General features: G+C 39.1%; 1 long non-coding RNA gene across 1 annotated transcript; it reads left to right on the plus strand.

The window, feature by feature from the left end:
- Positions 1-770: 770 nt before the first annotated feature.
- On the plus strand, positions 771-16,047 carry LOC148215081 (uncharacterized). Its single transcript, XR_015796916.1, has 3 exons — positions 771-833; positions 10,378-10,515; positions 13,462-16,047. It is a non-coding gene; the product is annotated as an uncharacterized LOC148215081 (long non-coding RNA).
- The last annotated feature ends 469 nt before the right edge of the window (positions 16,048-16,516 follow it).

Raw genomic sequence — 16,516 nt, forward strand, 5'->3', positions numbered from 1 at the left:
TTCATATCAATATTGACTGCTGGAAAAAACAAGGTCATTCAGACTACAGTAGAAATAACAGTATGGATCGATCTGTCTCTGATCCATACCATTTTCACATGCATTGTTTATCAATCTGTCCCTTCCCATTACTGAAATCTCATAACCTCACAAATATATTTATTTGAAGAGTTTTTTAATCTCATATTTCTACAGTCTCAAAGTATCGCAATGAAATAAAGGGGAAAGGCTACTTTAACTGTAAATATAGCTAAAAGTTACTTTAGCTGGATTGAGCAGTCTCGTGAACATGGCAGAAAAATGAGATGTTGATGGTATATTTGAACCATGGTTAAGTGCAAGTGGGGAAAAAGGCTTAGAGAATTAAAAGACTGAAGAATGGAGGTGATATGAGGAGCTGGATGTTTTTGTCATGGTCCTCTGACCATTTTCCCCATCAATCTCTGAAAAGTTGAGATGGCACCAGAAAGGTTTGAGAACATTGTGAGAGGAAAATTTTAGTAGCCTTTTATATGTTTTAATGTTAATTTTGATTACATTTAATAAAGCCAAGTTAGCTAAAATGTGGCCTATAGGGCAATAACAGGAAATAAGTAAACTTGCAAGGCTAAGCAAACTGCTGATGGGAAAAGATGTGACAAGGGAAGTATGGTAAAGTATGGTAAAATTAGCACCAAGGAAGTTATAATTCAGTTGCTAAACCTAGGAGTCATGTCTGTGGTCTGCGGTTTTTGAGGATAAAAAGGATTACAACAAGGGGGTTGGTACCATTTGGTCAAGCTGTCTTACCTGAAAGCTCAGTCAAGCTGGTCCGCATTGCAATGTGAATCTAAGTAAGTACCTTGTATGCTATTGGTTGAATTTTACTTGCTTATTGAAGTAACATTTAATAAAGCTTTTAGAACTTGGAAGTGACTTATGTTATGGTGTGTCTGTCTCCTGTGTTTAACGTGAATTTTCCCTGACAACATGGACACCGTATTTAATCTGTGAGTCAGTTGCTTACTCATAATTGCCAATTAATAACAAGGACAATATCCACAAATGTGACTAAACTGACATCCTAGGATTCAGAGGTTGGCCTTAGAGGGCCAAGAAACAGAATGTCATTGGTATGTTGCATTTGTATTGATTTACAATTAGGGGGGATTCAGCAGTTATGATATCAGTTTGGCACCTTTATGTTAGCTCCTAAGTCATACAGTGTTGGCTTTGGGAACTGGATTAGTGTGAAGCAAGTCTCCTTCATGGTAGCCACTCTGAGTTTTTTGCCTATACCCAGACAAATGCACACAATATAAAGTAAGGGTAAGGATGTGTGTGTGTGTGTGTACGTGTACACGCGCGTGCGTGAGAGATAGAGAGGGAATTCTTGCTTTTTGTTTTTAGTGTTGCTAATTGGGCAGTAATGAAAAGAATCATGGATCATCCTCATATGGCTTCTGAGGGATTGGGTAGTAGAAATGGTGGCATTGTGGAACTATCTAAAACTTAGAAAAGCTCTAAATTGGAAACTGAATTTCTCTATGATCCCCCAGCCATATCTGTATCCTCCTTTTTTATTTAAACCCAAAGAAGGAGGAAGATTATCTTTAAAGACAAAATTCTTTTTCATCTAGAATTGAAATTCTATATCAGTATTTTGACTGGCTTGTGCTGGAAGGAAGTTATAACTTACTGAACCTTTCTGTGTTAGAATGGGATATATAAATATATAAATTGAAGATTTAGAGAGCCATGAATTTCTTTTTTTAAAAAAAATCCTTCCCTTCTTCCCCCAAGAGGATCAGCCGCCTTCACTGGAATTAGTTATTTTTCTGGAATTTGACCACAGTTTCTCAATAAATTAGACAGACGATGCTCCAAGTCATGGGTGCAGCTTCCAAAATCTCTCTGCTAACTGTAAAATTTATGTAACAGAAGAAAATTACTAAATATTTGAGAAACAATCACAATAGCTATAAGGACTTTTTAATTCCAACATGAACAGAAATCAAATTAAAACAAGTTTAATTTTTCTCCTGGCCATACTTAACCCTTTGCTGTGGTTTATTTTCTGGACTGTGGCCTCACTAAAAGTCTAAGTGCAGCCCACAACCCAAGTAAAATTGTGTTATCCTGAGGCAGAGGCCCCATGGCCCACCAACATATATCTGAAACCATTTCCTCAAAATTAGTTCCCCTACAAATGAAGTAGGTGTACTGTATGTTCAGCATGTGTTGTGAAAATAGCCAGCTTCACTTACCAGACAGGCTCTCATTGCCAGGTTGTCAATGTACATCCCCACAAGGGACAGATACACGTTCTGGCTCATACAGAGATTTCCCAGGCTTTCCCACTGCTGGAGATAGAAAAAAACATCGAAAAGAAAGATGCAGAATTTGCTAGACCAAGGCTGGAGAAGAGTAGTGGGTTTTACCATCTCTCCAAAAACCTCTGATTTTAGAATGTGCCAAGAAGCTGGAACAGTCCAGATAAAGGAATCAAAGGGTCTTTGTTTCTGGAAAATTGCTATGTCTGTAGAAATAGGTAAACTGTAAACTGTCTAGCCAGAGATATTGTGCTGGGCTTGATTTGTTTTCTGTGAGGTGCTAAATCTAATTTTCTATTTATCTCTGTATAAGTTAGGGAATTAGGTTTATTCATACTGCAGGCTGGGTTCCAGAAAATAGCTTTCCCCTGAAGAATCATTTATAATCAGTAATATCAACTTGGAACTCTTTGTCTTGTCTCATTATGGAACAGACCAGTTCTGGTCTGCCCAAAGCGTCCTATTTTCTTTTGGGATTTCTGTTTTAACACATTTGTAAGTAGCTGGACATGACTGGGGAACTTTATATTTACAATTTTAAAGGGGGGTGCTTTTTGATATTTTCTCTTAAAATAAAGTTTAGCTTAGTTTATCTCTTGTAGATCAATGTAGCAACCAATGAGGGAAAGGGTGATTCCTCTAGTAATACAAGTATACACTACATGTATACTTGTATGTATGTATGTATGTATGTATGTATACAGCCCGGAAGACCCACACCAGCCATACACTACATGGTCAGGAGGCTGCACTATTGAAATTATTTTGCTTTTTTTCATATTTACTTTTTAATTGTCAATTACGTCAGCCCATCCAGTAAGATCTGGCAGGATTGGCATGCTTTGTGTCCCATCTATCAAAATGTCATTTTGTGGGACCCAGGAAGTATGCTGTCTCTGTCACTGCATCTGCCTTCTGTAACAACATTCCTCCTGAGATCTATACAGCCCCAACTTTGCTGTCCAGAGTTTTGAAGACTTGGCTCTTTCTGCAGGCTCTGGGCCAAGAGGTTCTTTGAACCCACTACTGAGACTGAGTGGTTTTTTATTAATTGTGGCTTCATCTTCCTGTACCCCACTGTCCACTGAACAACATCAACAACAAGTGGATTAACAAATAATAAATTAAGTACTTAATGTGGGGAAAATTAGGCTGAATTGTTGACTCTTGCAGAATTTGCCTGTAACACTATAGGCTTGTCTCTCTTTCAGGCAACCTATGGTTTCCACCTTCACATTGTACCCTTCTTGTATCTGTTGTTCCTTGCACCTTGGACTCTCTGCAAGAGAGGCACGTTGCTCAAATCCTCTTAAAGGAACATCTAGACTTACAAAGGCCACATACAGGTGGGCTGCAGACCCACATAGGCAAGGGGGGGGCAAGGTTGTATGGGGGATTTGGTGTGGCTTTAGACTACGTTTTTGCCTTCCACCTGACCATCCAGAAAACTGGACTCAAGGCTTTCGGCCCCTTCCCAGTTATCCATCAAATTAATCCAGTGGCCTTTTGCCTGCTCCAATGAAGGTTTGTCCTGTCTTCTATCAGGTGCTGCTTGTACTACAGCAGCCCCCTTGCCCCTTGTGTTCTAAAGCTGCCCCCTCAATTCTGATGTATGGGGAAGAAGTGTATGAAGTAGAATGTATTCTGGACTCTCAATGCAGGGGAAAACAACTGGAATATCTGATTCACTGGAAGGGCTACCCTGTATCTGAGTAATTGTGAGAAAGCACAACATACGTCCACATCCCAAGCTTTGTATACTAATTTCCTCTGGAATTTCCACACAAACCCTGTCCCTGTGATATGCCACCACTAACAACAGATAGTGAACCCCAAGCTGAAGAGGTCTGTGTGCTTCCTACCTCAATAGACCTACCTCCACAGCAGGCCATTGTGCGGCAGAAAGGACCTTCCAACTCCATCTACCTCTGCACTGGAAGACTTGTCTAGTGACCCTTGGGGCACTGCTGAGCAAGGGTGGGGGAATGAATCTGTAGTTTGTTCCCATAAATAGTTACAGCATCTTCTTTGCATGCAGGAAAGGAGACTGAGCCTGACTGGGAAGGTGGTGTAGAGGCATACACAGATGGCCTTAAGGAAAATATGCAGCAACCATTAGTAAAACATGAGCTTAGCCTGGGAAAGCAGGAAAGTGTGAGAAAGAAACTAAGATTGCCCTGCCATGACTCTCCATGGTATAAGGGGGGGGGGGGAGAAAAACTGACAGGCATTCAAGATTTTGTTATTGTAGTCTATATAATATCAATAAAATAGAGTCCTAGCATTTCTTGTGGTGTCTGTTTCCTGACCTCATCTACCTTGAAGAGCTGACAGGTTTTCAACAAAAGATTCCTTGCAAATTGTATCAATCTTCCTATGAACTATTTGCAAAAGTGCACTGATGAATGAGTGAGTATTCTTCATTCAGAAGTTGAAATCTATGCTAAATTAGAAGCAGGAAGTAGAGTATTTGCCAGAGCTAAGTAGTATATAGAGAAGTTCAAGTTCAGTTCCTAATATTAGTACATCATCCCCAAAGGAAGAAAAAGGAAATTACTGCCTGATATAATGAAGACTGACAGCCTTGAAGTCTAAGGCTATCTAAATTTGTAAGGATATCCTCACAGCACGAATCATGGCAACATTTTCCACTGCAGCCAATCTTAATATGAGTTAGTAGAGCATGTCACTGAGGCAAAAGACACTATTATTATGTCCATCAAACATAACCGCATGCACTGTATGTCACATTCCCTCTCTATCCTCTTTAGAAGGACACACAGAAAAACATTAAGTATTAAAATAATAGCAGTTCTGGGCAGAAACTCAGAAATACAAACAGTAACACACCTTTGATTTTTTTTTTTTTTTGGTAAAAAAAACAAAAACAAAAAAACCCTGACATTTACTGGACTTAGTGCAAGTCAGTTATTTTTTAGAAGATTGGCCTGATTCCCAAAGGCTTACCTTACGGTAAAAACCTTTCTTATCATTTTGCATTAATGTTTGTTGAAAAAAATAGTTAAGTGGAAGGATTGTGCAAGAGGGACTCACTCGTGGCAATGGCACATTGCTGAGACGAAAATGCATTCAGGAGGTGCCACACTCAGAATGTCAGTCAGCCAGCCTCAGTCTTTGTGACTTCACTTCATACGGCCCCATGAGAAGTAGTATCCTTTACAAAAGCATGTATCAAATTCCCCCTCCAGCTGCCATTAACAACCATGGCTTCGAGAGAGAATGCAGAGACAAGTATCTGACCTTACCCTATTGTCAGGAAACAACCAATTACAGAAGAAACTTGCTGTGTTGCGTTAGCTTGTTTCATCTTGCTCTTCAGGCCTTCCCCTCCCCATTTACTTGTGATGTAGACACTGAGTAGTGTAAGCCAGAAGACAACAATGAGAGAAAGTATACAAAGGATATATACTACTCTAATGAAAACACAGACAGGAAATGGGGAGTAGAGGTTATTCAATAATGAAAGTTGTTATTCCTGAGAAGGTGTCTGCCTGAATGCCTGCTGTCTTTCTCGTCACTAGCTGTCTTTAATACTTTTAAATGGTAAATGCTATGGATTAAATCTGGGATCTGCTGACTGAAACTAAGCGCTCTAGCGCTGAGCTCTGGGGTTTCTTCTTTACAGTTCTGTGAGTGTTTCTGTTTTATTTCATTTCTGCTTTTTCTTACTTGCTACAATCAGCAGATGGTCTGCCATCCCTCTGCGCCCAAGTAATTTGTAAGCATGTGTAGTGTATCAGGTGATTCCCTGTAGGGTTCAGGTCCTTAGAAGACAACGGAGCTAAATTCTTCCCCCTGCCCTGCCGAAGGACCAGCTGCCATCACTTGCTGAGCTGGAAAAGACTTCCCCTGACATCTTTGCCACTCTCTTCCCAATCAGTATGTGGGCTGAGCTGTAGTGAACTTTAAATACACCCCGATCAGAACACTAACAGCTTAAAAAGAATTATATTTTTAAAGAGGCATTTCAACCATTCATAACTAGTAAAAATATGAGTAACCCTTGTGCTCAAAAGTTACTCAATAACCTCTTTGGCTACATCCAGACAACCTTCTTGCCCTGGAGTAAAGACACCCCAGTAACTATTTCCAGAGGCCATGTCCCCAAGCCAGTGCTTTAGTCTCGCTGTCAGGCCACAACTCAGGCAGCCACAGGTGGCTTTAGAGACACCATTCTGAAGTAGTGTTTTCTCTCTTATCCCAACTCAAGACCTTCCATCCCAACAATCCATGGCGCATGAAGGAAGATGTTTCAGGCGACGCAGTTGGGGATGGCAATCTGCTCAGCTCTCATTGGTATAGCTATTCTACTGTGAGGCTGCCGTCTCCCATCTTGTCCCTGGGCTTGTCCTATTCTGCAGTGTTAGTTTCACTGCAAGGGAGAGCAGAACCCTGGTTGCTTTTTTAAATGGGTTGGCAGACTGGTTGACCTGGACAGGGCAAAGCACTGAAATTGCCTAGCCCATCTCTGGCTCAATGCATGAAACTGAAAGTGTAACTGAAAAAACTTGTTCTTGTACTGCTATAGCTTGTGTGGTAGGAAATTCTTTTTCTGGTGGCTGCTGCTCCCCAAAAAAGATCTGGCTCCTTGTTTCCTTTCATCACATTATGTTCTTAGGGTATTTTAGAGCTCCCACACTGATCCTCACAGCAATAGCCCTTTTGCAAACTGCAGCTCTTCAACACTTTTTCAGCAGATGCGTCTTAGCTGCATAAATCCAGACAACCACTAGATGACAGCCAAGAGATTCAAAAACCTTAATTTTTTGTCGGTACTTAGTGACTGAAAGTTTAAACAATCATCCCATGGATATAAGGATTAAAAAAAAAAATCAGGGTTATGACAGGAAATGAAAATTGGCAAGTGGGGGAAGCGATGCAAGGAACAACCACTGCACTGAGGATGCCAAGTGGAGAAAGCTTGTAATGGAGTGGGGGACCCTGGCCAGGGCTCAGCTTTCAGCAAAGGAAGCCACCAATCCTGGCCTTGGAATGCTGCACATCTGTGTGAAGAGCAGCCCAGCGTGTACCCATTCCAGATGTGCAGTAAGGGCACGTGGTGAATTTAGGGTGCCATGATTTCCTACCAGCTCCAGGACAGAGGGGAACACAGCAAAGCCTCTATCTTTCTCAATATTCCTGTCCCCCAAATTTCCATTCTAGCCTCTGCTGACAATCATTGCTCCATTCTCTGTTCTATTAGGACATGCTTTTAACAAACAAACCAAACAATTCACTGAAAAGACATATGTTCCTTTCCCTGGAAGGAGCGTGCTTTCTTGGGTCTCTCTGTGGGAATAATTTTGTCAACTCGGCTATTTGAATTTTCTGTTGACATTTAGCCAATCCAGTAAAAAGGCTGCCAGAAGCTAAATGATCAAGCTCATCTGGTTCACTATGGATTAATCAGTCAATTAAAGTTTGCCGTACAAAATGTCAAGCAAGGAAAAACAGCCAGTTCTTTATCATTTTGAAGTAACTTACAGACTCAGAAGGTTCCACTATTAATGGTAACAAACTGACTCAGGATGATTTTAAAAAGCACTACACAAATGGCCTTTCCATCCTTAATACATTTTAAGGATCAAAATCCCTGATCTTGCAGAGCAGTGGAAGTTTATTCCATTGCCACAAGCATTTGTTAATGATTTAAGAGTAGGTAGAACATCAACAACTCAAGCCAAGCACCAAAAAAATAAGGCTAAGACTTACATTTTTACAGCCTTTCGATGTAATCGATTTCACATATGTCAAGCCCTAAATGTAAAAAGGTGCTGGGGATCTTTTTTTTTTTTTTTTAATCTGATTATTTGTTGATAATTCCATATCAGTTACTTGTCACTAAAAATAAAAATCTGATTTACAACCCTCGTGATGAAGATGACGGTGGTTTTGTTATGTTTATACAATTTCTCTGCTTAAACTAATCAACAGTTTTGTAATAACTTTGGTCTGCACGCCTCATTAACTAGAAATAAGTACCCTGGCTCATTAACGGCTGTGGCCTGATCTTTCATCAAGAGCGATCTTTAATGCACATCACTGCTGCTGTTCGAATTTCACACGGGGCTGTTTGTTCACATTGGCTGTATGTATTGTTTTAGCCCTGCAAAACTGAAAAAAAGAAAGCCACCTTCCCATCCTTGTGCCACATCCTTATCATGTGCTTCAGCAGCTGCCAGAACTCCTGCTGCTGCTATTTTTCTGACTTCTTCAGTATGAAATCAGAGGCAAGTTGTTTACAGATACAATTTCTTACATGGCGCTTCAGTGATAAGAAGCCTGCTTTCACTGAACAAACCGACTTCGATTCTTAGTGGAAACTAGCATGAAGAGGATGAGGATGGATTACACCCTCCTTTTTTTCCACCTTACATGGGTATCTCCCCAATATTCTCTGGCTTAGGGATGACCAACACGTTTTGTCACCTGAGGCAAAGAACAGGTTCCTGCACTTTCCTCATCCTTCCTGGCAATAAGATAGCATATGCCATTGTATCTGAAGTTGCAAGTTAGAGGGTGTGCAATAAAAAAAAAAATCAAGAAAACAGCTGGAGGAATGCCCATAATCTGCTGCCAATGCACCTAATAACAGGACCAGCCCTAGTGCCATTGCAAGTGTACAGAGAGATCTGCAGCACACATATACGTAGGGAGACCTTGTCTTTTGCAGGTCCCTAAAGACAGTAATAATTCCAAAAGTTCTCTGCAGGCCTATATTGGAACACAGGGAGAAGGTGGATATGCCAACAGTGGGAGTGTTTCTGTTCTCCTTTCTGCAATGTCTTTCAACAACATGATCTCCTAAAACACTCACTTAGAAACAGCATGCCCAGGTTTCTTTTGAACATTAGTGCTTCTGTATAAAGAAGTCTCCCTTTGTGATTAGATTTTAAAATCTTTTGGATAGGTTTATTTCCATGGAAATTTCCAACTGGATCACTCTTGCGTGTAATAAACTTGGTGAGTCATTTCAAGCCCTCTGGCTTAATATTACGCAGGCCTTCTATCTGCTTCTAAACACTCTTCATTTTTAAATTAGCCAGTTAGGATACCAAAAGCGGTGCATCGGTTTAGAGTTTGATTTTGATTTGTTGTTGTTGCTATTGCTAATAATAAGAAGGTAGGTTTTTGCATTTAAAATCAAATTCCTTGCTCATATGGGTTTTGTGTGACGGCTGTGATTCACCTTGTCAAGGACTTCACAGTATAGAGGTAACACAATTCACTACACGGAAGTACTGAAGTAACACAATCTGCCTCTTCAAAGTGCTTCTTATCACTTGAAGCCTTGAAAGACAATTCTATTAGCTGGGAGAAGCTCCTGTGCGCGCATTACGTTGATGCTGAAGCATTTTCCTGTTCTACCAGTAATTGGCTATGTGGAGAAAGTCCCAGAAGCAAAGCAAAAAAAAAAGTAATGTGACCATTTTAGCCTTCAAAAGGAAGGGAGTCATATTGTTTTGTCAAACAGCTTCAAAAGGGTACTTTACGTAAATCATAATCTAGGCACAGCACACCCTTCCAAAGCTTTGCACCAGTCTACTTTTTAGGTAACGTGGTGTCCTAAAGCTTGAAGTAATTACTGGGATGGGGGGGGGGATGTACAAAAATAGTGGGTGCTTTTTGCTTATGTGAGCACTCCACATCTCAAAGAAGTTATGTCTCATGTTGAGATCTTTGCCCAGCAGAACTAGGATATGACATTTTTGGTGAAGTGACTTTTCAGTGGCCGTGCCACCTGTACAAATCCAGCAAAGGTCTGCAATCTGCACAGCCAGCATGTACCCAGATGGGTTGGAATACTCTTAATTCCTGGTACTTAAAATGTCTATTTTAATTACTTTGACACCAGCCCACCCTTTTTCTCTTTCATTTCTATTGTTGTTTTCCTCCTCTCTCAACCCCTTCTCCTATTACCCATGCAATTAATCTCACAATTGCTTGAGGGTGCTATTTACTCTCGCTACAGTATTTCAGTAATCTCTTAGCCAACTCAGATTCTGACCTGTCACATTAATTTGCTTTCTGTATCTCTTTGCAGTTATACTCCAAGAGATCTTTAGTGAGACTTTCATTTATTCCCTGCATCTTCAGTTATTCTATTTCCTGAAATAACTCCACCAGTTCTCTTTATTGCTTCTACACCTGGAATTGATGTCAGGACGTCTTGTACAAATAGGTAAGGGACAAATTTGATGTTTCTTACTTATTTCTCCTCAAAATTCACCTTTTTTCAAAAGGCTTTGAATTGTTCAACCTCTTAGTCCCTGTATCTATTTAGACTGTAAGTATATGGAGTAGGCCATAACATTCTTGCTATTTGTAACATGGCACATACACAGAGTTTGCCTCATAAATAACATAAATCCAATTCTACACAGATTCGCATTGGCCAACTTTTAGTCTCTGCCTTCCTTGTTTTACCTGTTTGAAAAATAATACAGCCCATTTGTACCTTGAATACTGTCATCAAGATGCATCCGTATATATTAAAATTATCACCAGAAAAAAGAATCACTGTCTTTAAAAATAGAAATAAAATACACAAAATTGAATTCAATAAAATATAAAAAACTGACTCCATAGTTTATAACATTGTCCTTTTGCCTGTTTGATCTCACTGATAGGCTGAATTCCTCCTTCCTCTGCAGATCCCAGCGTGCACTTTAAATCTGATTCAGCAGGTTCAGGACCCTTTCAGAATAAATTTGGGAGGCATGCAAGACATTGCATAGGAAACAAGTGGCCTAAATGTTTTCATATTCACACATTGTTAAAATTTGCACTACATAATTTCAGGATGAGAGGTAAAATAGCAAGAATTTAGCCCATTCATATAGCCATTTAGCATTTCCATTTCTATTTCTATTTCCATTTCCTGGACTATCTTACGCAGGAGCCATTGTACCAGAACTTTCTTCCCATTTCATGTGAATAGATTGGGCCCAGATAGACAGGTAGATAGATAGGTGATATTACCAGGATTAATTATTTTAATTGCATCAGCCATCTGGTGATCTTCATCTATCTAAATGTCATGAGGGACCAATAAACCCTAGTCAATAGTTGGTGACATTTAACATACCTGGGTATATATTTTTTTCAACTCAAATTCATGAACCATTCCTATCCTATTTATCTTCCTATAAAGTAATAGTAGTTTTATTTTTCATACATCTACAACAAGGCACAGTACCAATTAATAAAATGCAACATCAAACATTAATGCAATAACTCATCATTATCCATTTGAAGATCACAACTAAAAAATAGAACCTCAAGAACCTGAATGGCCCATAACATTTAAAACAATAATTATACCTAACCTATATCTAAATTACAATACATTTCTGCCTAAAATTAATACTTATACCAGCTTCCCAAAGGCCCATAGAAAAGAAATATTGTTTACACCTGTTTGAATTTTGGTAACTCAAACTCCAGATGTAATTCAAGTAAATTCTGATTCCAGAGGACTGATGCTAGCTGGGGAAAAGTTCTCATCTGTGATGTGGCTATTGCAGTATGAGGGGGTATCAGTCAGCCCTGGCTAGACAACACACTTCATCCAGGGGCAGATTTTTCCAAATAATCAAATAAATGTTCCAGTATGCCCATTTCAGAAACAACCTCCTTTCATTTCCACTGTAGCGTATTTTATTATTATTGATAAGTATAAAATATAAGATAGATTTTTTCTCTTTTTTTTCCTTCTTAGTTTGTATTTTTAGTTTGTACAGTACTTTTAATTTTTTTAAAAAAATCATTTTCTTTAAGATTGAAGATTTTTTTGTTTAGAAAATATTTTATCTGATTCTAGTATGCGAAATTAGAGAATCATCTGTCTATTCAAAACTAAGAAATGTAATACAGAGGGTAAGTTAAAAATCAATAGACAAATTGCTTGGGGGCCAAAAACAAAATAAGTCTCTTTTGTCCAGTGCCACTTTCAACCTTAAGCTAAGAAATGAGTTTTAGAGGGAAACCCTCCCTCCCCCTTCTATTCTCAATTTCTTTCTGTAAAATAAAATGCATTATTGTTCTGCCCAACTAGTATTTGGGTTTTTTCTCGTGCTCTGCCACTTGCTATACACAGATTTTTAAGTAACTGCAAATCCAGAACAGTACTTCTTAGACACAAATATAGTTACTTTCAACCTTTACTCCATTTAATATAGATTTAATCAAATGTTTATTCCATTTCCTTATCTGATGAGTAAGAGTCTTTCCCTTCTGAGTTCTGGCTATGATACAAATGTGATCATCCCAGCCCTTGATTAACAATGAAAATGGATCAATCAGTGACTAAATGGGGTGAAATGGAGTACTGAAATGTATACTTTTAAGTATCATTGCTCCAGAAATGAAAAACACTTGTAGGAAATACAGTTGAACTTAATAGGATTCAGTTCTGAGCAGGTACACACAGCATCGTGCTATCAAAACAATAATCCCATTAAAGGATAGAGAACAATATCTTGCATCTAAATATGGCCACATGTTTAGGGGTTCTTGGCTATTGTTGATGCTGTCTAGGACAAGCATCTTTTAAGGCACTTCTTCCACATAGCCACCAACCATACCATACTTAGTTTCTGTTGCAGAGCTTCCCCTCCAGAATTCCTGAAAATTGGTGTGGAGGGAAGAGCCAAGGTGCCATGCTAACTTCACATCAGAGAAAAGAGGGCTGGGAAGCAGAAGTAGAGGATGGTTGCCACCAGTGAGAAGCTGTTCAGCTCTGCAGTGTTTTCTCTATAGCAGGAGCTGAGCTGAAAGTGAATCGCTCAGCTTCCCAAACCCCACAGAAATCCTACAGCATCAGGGAGATGGAAATGTGGAAGTATCTTTAGTTTGGTTCGATTTAATTGAGTTAACTGCTCTTTCATCAATGCAACACAGTTATGTGCTGGATGACTTAAGAGGCTCAGGGTCAAGCCCTCCAATGTACAATAGCAGCATTCTCTGACTGGGTTTAATGTATCCTTGGAAGTGTTTTGTTGACTGCAAATTTAGCTGGAATCTTATCATTCATCCTGGCCGTAGATAGACAAAAGGAGGAGGTAGCAATAATACCAGGGCTGTTCATTGACTATATTGGGAGTGTTTTTCTCTTCCTGTTTTTCAGGTTGTCACAGGGAGAGGGGGGAGAATGAGTCCTACATAATGGAAGAATTCTTTCTGCCATCATGCACCCAATTGCACCTAATTTTACCTCTGTATGAGTGAAGCCTTACCAGCACAAAAGGGATGAAGAGCAGGAAAGCAAATATAAATTGGATGTGCACTGGAATACTTCAGGCTTTTCTGCCTCATGGAGGTCAATCTAGCCTGCATTGTCCTTTTATGAGAAAGCAGTGACACAAGTGGTGAACCGGCCATGTTTATTAAGATCATCTAGGGCTCAGCCGTGACCTGCAGCAGAACGGAACTTAACACAATTCAAAGAATGTACCATTATGCCCCATAACAGGCCAGGTTCAACCTTTGGTAAATACCAACTTCCCCGCATAGTCTGTGCTAAAGCATTGTTTGTGAGGATTTTGAGTGTAATTTTTATCTACTTTTCTTTTACATTCTGTAGTGCTGCGTAAACACCAGATTTGCATATTATTAAACATTCACCATTGATTATTAAGGCAGTAATAAAATATCCCTTCAGAACTCATTTGTGAAAATCTTTACCTCTTCAAGGACAATAATTACAGACTGAAGCTATGGATCAGATAGTCCCTGTCACATTGCTTTCTTATGCTGATTTTTTTTTAAAACAGCAATATTTTTTTCCCATCTCCTCCACACGTCTTTTTCAAGCCATTATTTTTTTGGCCAATACAAAAATGAACGACGCTCACCTGCACTTCATCCCGTGGCGGTTGCCAAGAGGGAACTTTGTAATAAAATGTACAAATGGGATAGGTGACTTTAATGTCTCACACCAGCATCCAGCTGGGGCTGCAAGGTTTCTGGCCTAGAAATTCCAGTGACAGTTTCCTCAGTGACATTTCATGATTGCCTACAGCAGACTCCCTGCCATCCCTCTGATCTACAACCAGAAATATAAGTTCCTGCCTTCTTATCTAGCTTGGCAACGGAGTGGAAAGCTGCAAGAACGCTAACAGGAAATGCCTGATAATGTTTGCGATGATGGATAGCTATCACGGTGGTTCTGCATTTGCCATGGCAACCTGAGGAGAAGCACATTTAGCTCAAGTTGTTGGCATGCTGACATACCAATGTTTCTTCTAAAAACAGAACAGGTTTTTCTTGGTTATTATGTCATTTGAGAAATGCAAACAGCGTTATGCGGTTGTAACAGGATAAATGAATGCAATTTGAAGAAAAATGTTTATTCTAACAGGACTTCTAGTAGATGCTGAATAAAGAGCCTGTTAGTAATCTTGAGTGACAGCCATGAGTGTAAATTTGGAGGATGTAAGCTTTTTTTCGGTGGAATATTCTCTGCCCCACCTTGCACCCTCGTATTAACTCAGAAACTCCACAGAGTGCCTTTGATACCCTTGCATTTGGAAACTACCTGTGCCTTGCTTCAAGTGCATTACAAAGCCTATTAATTTCCATTGAAATGTGCATCTTATATTCAGCTACTCCACTGTTTGTAATAGACTGCAGATCTGAATGGGCAATTATCTAAGTTTAGACATATCTAATCATTATTTTTAAATTCCAGTTTAAGTTTTCCAAAGAAGCCACTTTTTTTTTTTTACCTTTGTTTACTTTATGCAAGAATGTATGAAACCAGTCCACTACATGTTTTTCTTGGAGCAAAAAGTAAACTAAAATGAGTTTGGTAGGGATATGCGAAACATTCTATCCTGAAACTTTCTAATACTGAAATGAACCGTTCCAAACTTGGGAGCAGTCATTAAGTCAGTGTTGTTCAAACTTGGCACGTTTAAGATGAGTGGACTTCAACTAATTTGTGTTTTAGCTGTGATTATTGTTCCTGGTTCCTGGTTATTATTACTACTTGCTTTTAACTCTGAAACTATGTTTGGAAATGTACCTCTCCAGATGACTTATAAGAGAGGATCTCTAACATTGTAGAAAACATCTAATCTGAGCACAGATGCAGGATGCATTCACGGATGGAGGAGGAAACAATTTCACACTTAGTGCCAAGGAGCTTCTGACATATTGGTGCGTAATTACTATATACACCAAAGCTTAATGTACCAGACCTACAGAGAATACTGCTTATGGATCAATGACCTGACCATTCACAACTTAATTTAAAGGAATGCGCCCTGCATTATTCTTTGAATGCACAGAGCTATTCTTTTAAAAAAGCATGGAAAAGGTCAGCATGCCTCTTGGGGAACTGAATAATTCTGCAGCTGTGTAAAGAAGCGCATGGAATGGGAGAACATATGTTTTGCTGATGACAGCTATGATTTCATAATATTATATGAAAATTAGCATTTATTGCAGCACTGCTGAAAAAGGGGCTGGATCCAGAATGTGTTTAAGAAAAGCAGCAAACAACCTTTATGAACCACTGTAGTGAAAAGCAAACAAGATTTGGGGGGGGGAGGAAATCATTAGAAGGGATGAAGATACAACCTCCTCCAAGACCCAGATTTTGGTGGATCTTTGTAAGTACCAGAAGCAAATATCCTAATCAGATACAAGTTACAACTAAATCATAAGGCTAAAGCCTTAAATATGATCCATCAACCTCAAGAGGATTAATTGGGAGAAAATAAGTTTAGGATAGGAATTAATGTCCAAACTACCATAAATTGTATTTCTGAAATGTGAAATAAAATTACCCTTCCTTCAGTTCCTTTAGTAACTACAATGTTTTTTTACAACTTCACTAATAATGACTTTTTATTAACAATTTAGCTGAGAAGATGGAAGAGAACATTTATCAAATTTTCAGATGACACAAAATTAGGTAAAATAGTCAATACCCTAGAATTCAGGAAAAAATGAATCATGATCTGTATAGATTAGAGGAATGGGCTGAAAATAACAGAATGCAGTTCAATATAAACACATCTAAAGTTCTTCACATAGGAAAAAGAAATAACAGTACAGTTAGAGGGATACCTGGCTTGTACTGAACAAGACACTGCCCTATACGGCCCCTTTTCACTCTATGATTCCATAATAATATGTCAGAAAAATAGGAGAAGGAGTTCTCCCAAATGTTCCCT

Source organism: Python bivittatus, unplaced genomic scaffold (genome assembly GCF_059951505.1).
Source record: "Python bivittatus isolate LINGU-HERP-01145 unplaced genomic scaffold, Pbiv_v1 ctg000480_np1212, whole genome shotgun sequence".
Lineage (NCBI taxonomy): Eukaryota > Metazoa > Chordata > Lepidosauria > Squamata > Pythonidae > Python > Python bivittatus.